The sequence below is a fragment of the Magnolia sinica genome, chromosome 8 (genome assembly GCF_029962835.1).
Source record: "Magnolia sinica isolate HGM2019 chromosome 8, MsV1, whole genome shotgun sequence".
In the NCBI taxonomy this organism is placed as follows: Eukaryota; Viridiplantae; Streptophyta; class Magnoliopsida; order Magnoliales; family Magnoliaceae; genus Magnolia; species Magnolia sinica.
The window spans coordinates 44,854,003-44,865,533 of NC_080580.1; positions in this window are offsets into that span (position 1 = coordinate 44,854,003).

Consider the following 11,531-nt stretch of genomic DNA (forward strand, 5'->3'; position numbering starts at 1 on the left):
GGCCTCATCTGGTGGTCGGTCAGATCATGTTTGTCCTCTAACATTCCCAGACTAATCTGGATATACTTAGACCGATGCTCCTAGAGTCCAATGGATTCACAGTTGCTTCTGTCTACTGAATGGTGGGTTTTGATGATTCGACTTTTGATATTGGCAACGAACATTTGGTTTATCTATTAGGGTGATTGAACCCTAAAGTAGACCTCTCTTGTGATGTGACGCTCCATTCTGGAATATGACGGATGGATGACTTGGTATACAGGTGAAGTTTACCCTTAACGGCGAGGGTAATTGGTTCGCTTAAGCTAGATTTATACACATACTAAGTATGGTTACTCAGTAGCACCCGAGTAGTGAAAATATGAGGTGTTACAATCTACCCCCCTTAAACAGAATTTCGTCCCCGAAATTCAATACTTTTACTTTAACTGGGAAGAAGACAATCTTTTTTATGTGTCTTTAAGCGTTCACTACTTTCCCCACGAAGCGTGTCTAATTAAAGAACTGGGGTTGTTACAATCTACCCCCCTTAAAGAAGAATCTTACCCGCAAGATTCATTTATGCTCACCCCAATTTCCTTCAGTGTTGATTAGGGTTAAAGGTTTGCCCACCTGACGTAAAGAAGAGTATTATTATGATTATCCTATATATATATATATATGAGTTTGAAATTCACAATGACAATTTCACATAATTTAGAATAAGAATAGTAGTTTATGCTCTCCATGTTCGGGTTAACATGAACAAACAGTTATGGTTGGCTCGAGCCTGATACGCCAAACTTCTGTCTGGCCAGACAGTAAGCTTACTAGCATCTTTCATAATCCTAGTGAGTATCGATCTTCTGCTTGATCAGGGCATTGAGATCATTGTAACCATCAGGATTTAGAATTTGAGTCAAACCGCACGAACTTTGCTTAAACATGGTTTCGTCAATTCGTGTTCTCGATCATTCTATTCATTTGAGATATGTTATTTAATTTCCTATTTTCCTAAGGAGTAGGCCTAAATGGTTCATTATGCTTTAATACTACATTTTAATAATTTGGGGTGCTATCTACAATCTATAATTTAATCATTTCTAATCATTTTAGTCACATTACCATGCATTCCCAAAAATTTATAATTCTTACAAACTACTTTATAACTACTAAGGAAGATCTATAAAGGTCGTACCTTGGTGGTTGAAGTCGTTGTACTGGAGGGAAGATCCTCTCATCTCGTTGTTTCTTAAAACACTGTTTCAAGAAGTGACCTGGCCTTTCACAATAGTCGCAAGCTCATCTTGACCTGAAGAATGAGTCGGGTGAGACATTAATTCCATCCTCTCTTCAGCCATAGGAGATGCGATTGGTGCCGTCTTGGCTTTACTTGCTGAACCTCGAATAAGAGTATTTGTTTTGGCCCTATGCTCAAAGTCCTTCTCTACTCGCATGGCCTTGTCCACGATACCAGCGAAGTTAGTAAAATTGAAGGTGCACAATCTCGACTGGATTTCAGGTCCGAGACCTTCCTTGAACTTTGCAATTTATATTCCTTGTCTTCGACAACCTTTGGTACATATCGTGACAATTCGTCGAAGCACGCTTCATATTGCGACACTATTGTATTCTCTTATTCTAATTTGAGAAACTCAGATATTTTCTCATGATGATAGCATGGAGGAAAGTATTTTTCATTGAACCTTTTCTTAAACTCAATCTAGGTCCACTCATAATCGATGGGACTCTTCTTAGCATGCCTTTCCACAATATATCAGCCTCGCCTTCCAAGGCATAAGTGGCGAGAATAATCTTTTAGGCGTCCGAACAACCCAGCGATCTCATCATCTTGGCCATTCTATTTAGCCAGTGTTCTATTAGGACTGGATCTGGTGCTCCTGAGAAGGGCGGCAGCCTCAGCCTTTGAAACTGTTCAAACATATCTGCCCCACTAACTTTTTTGGTCTTTGAGGTCGATGCTTCCATATTACGTTGTAGAGCTTCTAACAGTGTGGCAATCAAAGCCTGTTGTTGTATTATGATGGTAGTTAGCTGACGAATAAAATCGCTAGGTGGGGTTTCAGGTTACGCATTTGGTGGAGGTATGCCCACATGACTCACATGTGACTTAGACGGGATAGTTCCTAATGTAGGCTCTCTTTCAGGGCCACTTGGCCTAACTGGAGGTGTAGGAGAGCGCTCTAAACTCCCTTTTCTAACCACCTTGTCTGTCGGTGAAGTTCGCAATTGGAAAGTTCGTGATCTTGAGCGACAGGAATTTGGGGCCATAATCCTATTAAAAGAAAGGATTTATCATGGTTATGCCCTCATAAGTTTAAATGAGTCTTAACCTAAAATCGTAAGATAATTCATATGAATCGTATAACTAGAATATTGTTCAAATCAATGTGTGTTCGACAACTCCCTAACTTTTGCAGTTAGGTGCAACATGACTTTAAAGGTTTTAAGATGACCATCTAAGCATCCTTATACACACGTCTTCTACTTGTTAACCTAAAGGTAAGGTCCTACGATAATCTTATGCTTGTATTTGTCCTGGGATGGATTACAGGGGGTCTAAACTTATGAGTTCTTGAGTTTAACCCAACTTTCCACAATACCAAAAATCTGGGTTTGAGATCTACTAGACTTATCTAGATTCTAAAATTTAGTCTCAATGAGCCTATTCTAGTGTTGACAATTTTACCTAAAAATTCTAAAATTTCAGCATTTGTTAGTTATGATGGTTAAAACATGCGAGGAATGTCGCTTCTAATTAAAGAAACATATTGGGGAATTCGAATTATGATTCCTAATATGAATTCTTAAGTTTATGTAATGCTTATATTGACCTAATGTACAATGTGGTTGAAACTTGTCTTCCTATAGTACCTAAGCTTAGTTTCCTGAATTCAACAATCAAAATTCACAAAGGAACTTAGGTTTTTGTCTCTAAGTTCAAATGGTTAACCCTAAGCATTTCAAGGGATCCTAAAGCTAAGGGAATGAAATCTAGTTTCAGGTTTCTAATCTCATCAATGTAACTTTGGAGTATTTGAAGTCATATAAGTCATGTTTTTCCCAAGGCCTGGTTTATCTAGACTCGCTCTGATACCACTTTGTAACGCCCTAGTTTTTGGAACCCGAGTATATGACTCGTTCTCCAAAAACCCGAGTGTTAGCCTATAAAATCCAGTGTAAATTTGAACCGCTTATCATTAATCAGAGTTAACAACAACTGTTACGGTTTGATAACGTCAATGACTATCGCAGTGAGGAACACCCTCTAAGATTGCACACTCAGCATTCATAATCCAGTATAAATCACCAGTCATGAAAATAGATATATTAAACAGGGCAATTCATAATCATGAGAATACATACAAAAATTAAGTCTACCAACACAATCTCATCATAAGCAAGATATAATAGCAATCGCAATGCAAGGAAACATGTCCAGATACCCAACCAATCCACCATACAACTTTCTATTACACCCGAAAGTCACATTGTACGTGAACTCCACAAGATGGCTAGAAAATTGATAAGCGAACTTCAGCTTCACCCGAAAATCATGGTACAAGTGAAATCAATGAGGTGAATAGAAAATCAACCTTCAAACCTCTTTTTCATCCGAAAATCATGTCGTACGTGAACTGTAACGCCCTGAAATTCAGGGGTTGAGCATAACTCAGCTCCCGAGTTTCAAAACATCACTTATGCAATATATTGAATGATGGATGTATGTTGTCTGTATGAGTGCATAAAACATGGAATAGATTAAGCCAAACTGCAAACATAATTCAGGGATAAGTGAAGAACGCAAGCATAAGACTTAGAGAACCATGTGTACATGTGCAAATCCCTAAAATACATATACATACCAGGTCGTATTACAAGTGTTGCTTTCAAAATTTCAAGTATCAAATTACATCATCTATTCCCAAAAGTAATCCCAGAATCCCACGCATCAGAACAAGGCTCACTAGAACCCGCCTGAAAACTACATGAAAGAAAATGCAGCCTCATCATCCTTGAACTCCTGCTCTGCCTCAAAGGTCGCATCAACATCTACAACTAAGATAGAGTCTGGTGGGTGTTTAAACACCGCCCTAGAAAGTGGGAGTGAGTGATCAACTCAGTGGAACAATAAAGCGCATGTTAACATGTTATCAATTCAATCAAGTAGTAATGATAAAACAGAACAATCAAACAAGTCCTAAGTACTCTTGTTAATGCAAAGATGTATGTGGAATGATGCGTGCCCTCACGCATACACCCTCAGCGTCTTCATCTTACGTTACGCATGACATTACCTCAAAGTGCGCCACCTCTTCCAGGCACATGCAATGCGATGCATGAACATGATTACCAAGTTGTTTTTAGTCCTTTTCATTCAGCAGGATTGGGAAGCTAAGGTACCTTCCTCATATCACCATCCAAACAGTGATCCATTCTAGGGACGTCAGTCCTATATCATCTCATACGATCATATGGTTTCAGGTCGTTGCAAAGGGCTCGTCACCAATCAATGCACACATATCATACCTTCGTTACTACAATAAGGCTCGTCACCTCAATGTGGTATCTAGGTATGCTGAAGGTCACTACAAAAGGCTCGTCACCAATCAATGTAGGCCGACAGCACGAATATAGTCTCCCCTACCACCATAATCGGTCCACGAATTTGGTTGCTCACTGGTCACTACGGGGAGGCTCGTCACCCCATCATAGGTCGACAACTTAACCACGGTGTCCCATACCACCATGTCCGGCTCATGAGTCTTAGCGGATTAAGGTACCATGGTTAACAGGATTTCATCGGTAAGTTCGGTACCCTAGATTCATACAATAACGTCCATACATGATGAACATACATCGGACAATCGGGTTACTTGACGAACTCGACCAGCATGAGCGCACGTTGGGTTGAACGACAGAGAGTGCGCAAACACTCCGTGCGGCCAAACCACTACCGACAACTCTAATACGACTCGGGTTCGTCTAATCACGTCCTACGTGGCGAAAGCAACCTCAGCCACGATCTCAAGGCTGATTACTGATTTCCTGGACTAATCATAGTCCCAAACACATTCCACCATAACAGATATTCAAATCAACAATCTAGAATAGTAATGGAACAACAACTCAATTCATGTGGTATGCAAGCATTAGAAGAGTATCAACTTAACATGGATTTACACATAAGTAATCCTTGAACTTAAACAACAAGGAATATGACTTGCATGCGGTAAATCATACACATCAGTAGGAGTGTTGAGAATCGCTTCTCAACGCCCGTAATTAGGTAAATATATTACACTTTAGATCATTCAGACATTTCTACAAACACTTAGAATACATAGGTCAATATACATGACGTATGTTGAAATACACGCATTTGGACAATTCCTTTTACCAAGGAGTTGTCACACATACAGTTAGCATAGGTACATGACAAATAATCATGACAAATACATGTTCATATTTTATACGTATACGGTACTTCATACATATACATAGAATACACAAAACTCAATATAACACGTGCATATTAGAAACGCAAAATAAACATAGCATTTGGCATGTGAAATCTCATCCATAACAAGAATAAACCATTAACTGGCATTGAAAGCCTTGAAAACCATAACCTATACAAATAAAGTCCGCACCTTAAGCCAGAAATAGAACACCGAACTGATTCAGACGATATGTCTTCGTCAACGGTGACAGGATAACCTAAGACAAGGATAGAAATGAGCTACTACAACACATAAACCATTCTAAGCTCTAAAACAGATTAGGGTTAGGTTAACTTACCCAAGGATGAACTTAGAATCGCCGAAAAAATGATTCAAAGGTAATGGTTTAAGGATGAAGAAGAACAGGAAAGAATCTAAGATAATTCACCAACTTCTCTCTCACTTTCTCTCTCTTTTCCTCTCTCTTTCTTAGCTAGGGTTAGGAAATTCGTATAGAAAAGAGAGTTAGGGTTTTAAGGTCTATATATAGGCCTAACATTGGTGAAAATAACCCCAGGGCCGAGGTATACTTAGGTTATAACCAAAACAGGCTTCTCTCGATCCAACAGAACACTTCTGGTGGGCCTTTTTCCACGAGAGGTCGGACTTAAGCTCACTGACCATGGATCTAGGTCAGGTTGAGTTTTCGTATCGATCGGATCTACAGATCAGCCGTGGCGGACCACACACAATTCAACGGTCACCGAAACTCGATCAGGTCCTCAAGCACTATGACATGCCTGGGCCATCTTCCCTGATCCGAGGGTGAAATTGGATAAGAATCCAATGGTCAGATTGCTTAAAATCATCGCGCAAGCGACACGACTCAAATTTCACAAAATCACATTTAATTTCTCACCGTTCTCAAACTCTTCACTCCGGGCTCAGTCAAATTGACCGAGAACATCATCTGGACTTGATTTTTGAGGTGATGGCCAAGTCCAACATGGTGACCAATACAGCCTAAGATCATCGCTATCAGACTTTCGACGCACGGTCCAGGTTCTATCCAAAGCTTCCAAAATTCCCAAGAGCAACTGGATTTAGCGATGAATCCCAAATTTCAGAGTAACCTAGCGCTAATGATTCTACAGGTTTTGAGTCATGCAGATCAAATTTAAAGTGATTGATGCAAATTTCACAAGCAATTGAGTTTAGCACTAAGTAACCCACAAATAGCTTCTAAGGAAAATAGAGGTAGTACTCGGGTCTTGGCACAAAATTTTTCGGGTCATTACAATCTACCCCCCTTAAAGAAAATTTTACCATCGAAATTCATACCTTCTCATATTCCTCAAGGATCTGAGGGTAGCTCTTTCTGACCTTAGCTTCGGTTTCCCAAGTAGCCTCTTCTTCACTATGATGCGTCCATAGAACTTTCACAAGAGGGATGACCTTGCTACACAATACCTGCTCCTTCATGTCTAGAATACGCATCGATCGCAGTACATATGTGGCATCCTCGCTCAACTGCACCTGCTCCCAACTGATAATATGCGAAGGATCAGGAACGTACTTCTTCAGCATAGAAACATGAAATACATTATGCACTCCCGCAAGAGGTGTGGGCAAAGCAAAGCGGTATGCTACCGCTCCCACTCGATCCAGAATTTGAAATGGACAAATAAATCTCGGCGTAAGCTTTCCCTTCTTACCGAACCGCAGAACTCCCTTCATAGGAGAGACCTTAAGAAAAACATGGTCTCCAACCTCAAACTCAAGCGGTCGCCGCCTCGTATCAGTGTAACTCTTCTGCCTACTCTAGGCCGTCAGAAGTCGACATCGAATAATGTCAACTTTCTCTAAAGTCACCTGCACCAACTCCGGGCCAATCAAACTACGCTCACCAACTTCTGCCTAGCAATGCGGTGCTCTACACGGGCGACCATACAACACCTCATAGGGAGCCATATCGATACTCGCCTGGAAACTGTTATTATACGCGAACTCTGCATACTGGAGACAATCATCCCAACTGTCCTTGAAATCCAAAACACAAGCTCGCAACATGTCTTCTAGGATCTGATTCACACGTTCCGTCTGCCCATCTGTCTGCGGATGAAATGCGGTGCTGAACTTCAATTTCACACCCATCGCTTCCTGGATGAGTCCAGAAGATAGATGTGAAACGCGTGTCTCTGTCAGACACAATCTCCAAGGGAACTCCATGCAGGCGTACAATCTCCTTGATATACAATCTAGCCAACTCGTCTGCAGAGTTTGTGACTCTGATCGGTAAGAAATGAGCCGACTTCGTCAATCGGTCGACGATCACCCAAATAGAGTCATGTCCCTTCCTCGTTCTTGGCAACCTAGAAATAAAATCCATAGAGATGAAGTCCCACTTCTATTCTGCTATGGGCATGGGCTGCAGCAGCTCAGGAGGTCGGTGATGCTCTGCCTTGACTTGCTGGTACGTGAGACAACGAGACACAAATTCGGCAATATGGACCTTCATGTTGTCCCACCAATAAGATCTTCTCATATCGTGATACATCTTCGTGCTACTTGGATGCATCGCAAGCTTAAAACTATGGGCTAACTCGAGAACCTCCCGTCTCAAGTCAGGAATGTCAGGGACACATAACCGGCCATGAAATCGTAGGCCCCCATCAGAACTAACACTCCACTCGGAGTTCTCATTTGTACCAACCCGCTTTCTCATCTTCGCCAAAAGCTCATCATCTGCCTGAGCTGCAACGATCTTCTCATCAATAAGGGGTTGTACACAAATGTGTGCGATAACCTCATACGGTTCTTCCACCGTAAGCTTCTACTCAAAGTCTCGTACAAACTCCAACATGTCCCATTCTGCTATCATCAGCAAAGCCGCAAACTCTATAGCCTTCTTGCGACTCAACGCGTCTACCACAAGGTTCGCCTTGCCCGGATGGTAAGAAACATTGAACTTAAAGTTTTTCAATGTTTCCATCCATCGGCGGTGCCTCATATTCAAATCACGCTGCGTGAAAATATACTTAAGGCTCTTGTGGTCCCAAAAGAGCTCGAACTCCTCTCCGTAGAGGTAATGTCTCCAAAGCTTTAATGCGAAAATGACAGCTGCCAACTCCAGGTCGGGTGTAGGGTAATTCTCTTCGTGTTTCCTCAACTGTCTTGAAGCATAAGCAATCACCCTGTCCTTCTGCATAAGGACACAACCCAGGCCAACGCGAGAGGCGTCAGTATATATCATATACTTAACCCCTTGCTCTGAGAATACGAGCACAGGGGCGGACGTCAACTTGTCCTTCAGCTCTTGAAAAGCTACCTCCACCCTCTCATTCCAAGAAAACTTCAAATCTTTCCGTGTCAACTACGACAACGGTCTGGCTATCTTCGAGAAGTCTCGTATGAAGCATCGATAATAGCCTGCTAGACCCAGAAAGCTCCTTACCTCAGTAACTGAACCAGGCTGCTTCTAATCCTGAACTATAGCTACCTTAGCAAGATCGACAACTATTCCTTCCTTAGACACCACATATCCCATGAACTTGACTTCCTCTTTCCAAAAATCACACTTCTTAAACTGCGCAAAAAACTGATTCTCACTAAGAGTATCCAAAACCGCTCTTAAGTGCTCCTCGTGCTCTTCCCGACTTGAAGAATAAATCAAAATGTTATCGATAAAGACAATGATGAATTGGAACAAGAATGGCCGAAACACACTGTTCATCAAATCCATGAACACGGTCGGTGCGTTCGTAAGACCGAACGACATCACAAGGAACTCATAGTGACAGAAGCTAGTCCTGAAAGTGGTCTTCTGCACGTCCTCATTCTTAACGCGCAACTGGTGATACCCTGACTGCAGATCAACCTTCGAAAAGTACCATGCCCCCTTCAACTGATCAAACAGATCATCAATCCTGGGCAAAGGGTACTTATTCTTCACAGTTACCAGATTCAACCTGCGATAATCAATACATAATCGCAAGGAACCATCTTTCTTCTTCACAAATAAGACAGGTGCTCCCCAAGGAGACACACTAGGCAGAATGAAGCCCAAATTCAGCAAACCATCTATCTACTTCCTCAATTCCTCCATTTCACTCGGAGGCATATGATAGGTGGGCTAAGAAATGGGCGCTGCACCAGGCATGAGATCGATAGTAAAGTCAATCTCACGCTGAGGAGGTAATCCAAGAATCGACTCAAACACATCTTCAAACTCCTGAACTATAGGCGTGCTTTCAAACGCCGATTCAGCCATACTCTCCAACAAAGAAGTATAATAATCAAGGTGAAAAGGGAGACTGACCTAAGCAGGGAAAGTAACTGTCTCACCCTCAGGTCCATGAATTGTCACCGACCTTGCTTCACAATCAATCTCTGCTCGCATCCGCGTGAGCCAATCCATACCTATAATAACATCGTAATGGAAAAGAGGCGCGACAAAAAGATCAACAAGAATCGATCCACTTCTAAGATCATTTAAACAATCCAAACAACGTTTATTCATAGCAGAGGAGATCCCTGTAGCGGTAGTGAGCGTCACTCTTTTTATAGAAACATTACTCAAACTCAGACGCCTAACTGCCGCATATGATATAAGAGAGGTAGTGGTCCCTGTATCCACTAACATAAAAACGGGAATACCTTCAGTGTGCGTTGTAACCTCGAAGGATCTCGGCACCAAGTCCGACATAGGCGCTTCAGCTGAGAGCCCATGAACTCGAGCCTGCTGCTGACGATTCAGCGGAGGAACCATGGGCCGCTGAGGTGGCCTAAAGCTAGGTACAGCAGGTCTGAAGGATGGATGAGCTGGCGCTGAATGAAGAGGTGGTGGTGAAATAACTTGAGGCATCGGACGACTGATTCTCTGTGGTGGAGTAAAACCACTGGCCCGCATACGCGAAAAGCAAAAACGATCTAAATGCCCCATCTTCCCACAATACGAACAGCGAAGATCATCTCGCATCTGCTGAGCGGGCGGCGCTAAACGCCTCGGAGGAGAATCTGCCCGCGGCCTCTTGCCGAGAAAAGGTGCACTCTGAAAATCAAGTCGCGGCCTAAGAACTATAGGTGCTCGCATACGGGACGACCTGTCCCCATCTTGCTCTACTCGCAAGGGCATGCTCACCAACTCCGCATAAGAAGAAATGCTAGCACAGCACATCTTCTATCGAATCTCAGGCCTCAATCCCTCAGAAAAACGCCGCATCCTCATCGGCTGATCGCTCAGAATCAAGGGAGCATAGCGACCTAACTCAGTGAATCGATTCTCATATTCCGTCACCGACATCCTTCCCTGGTGGAGGCGAAGGAACTCACTCTCCTTCTCATGTCGGTACGTAACCAGAAAATACTTCTCGTGAAAGCGTGCCTCAAATGCCTGCCACGACCACTCATATCCTTCCTCGACAGTGCGAAGAACACTGTCCCACCATAAACTGGCCTCCTTCTCAAACATGAAGGAGGCAAGCTCGACCTGCTTAACTTTTGAATAGTGAAGCGGTCTCAGCATCTTAGAGATGCGATCAATCCAGTACTCGACCTCCTCGGGTCTATGAGAACCCACAAATGTGGGAGTCATAAGCGCTGGAATCGCTCAAATGTGCCGCTCGCACTGGCGCTTCCGGATGGGGGCATAGGTGAAGCAGGTGGAGTCGCCCCTACTGACTGAGCAAAGATGCCAGCCATGGAAGACAGGAACTGTTGCTGCTGCTGCTACTGCAGCTGCTGTTGAATCTGTTGCTGCTGCATCAACAACATCATCTACTCAAACCTATCAGAAGGCGGAGCAGATGAAGATGCACGGCTCGGCTCAGGAACCGAAGGCTTGACTGGAGGAGCCATAAGTGTCGGCCCAAAACCAGCATGAGACGGGCCTGACTGTGGATCCGTCTGGCTATCGCTCAGGGGAGGAACCCCGACAAGCGACTCAACAAAGGAGAGACGGGCTAAAGTCTTCAAACCCTTAGGAGGCATACCCTACATTCAATAGAGGATGCAACCTGTAAGATTCAACATCCACATAATCCACCCACACAACATTCACAGTACAACTTCAAAGATAAACAACATGCA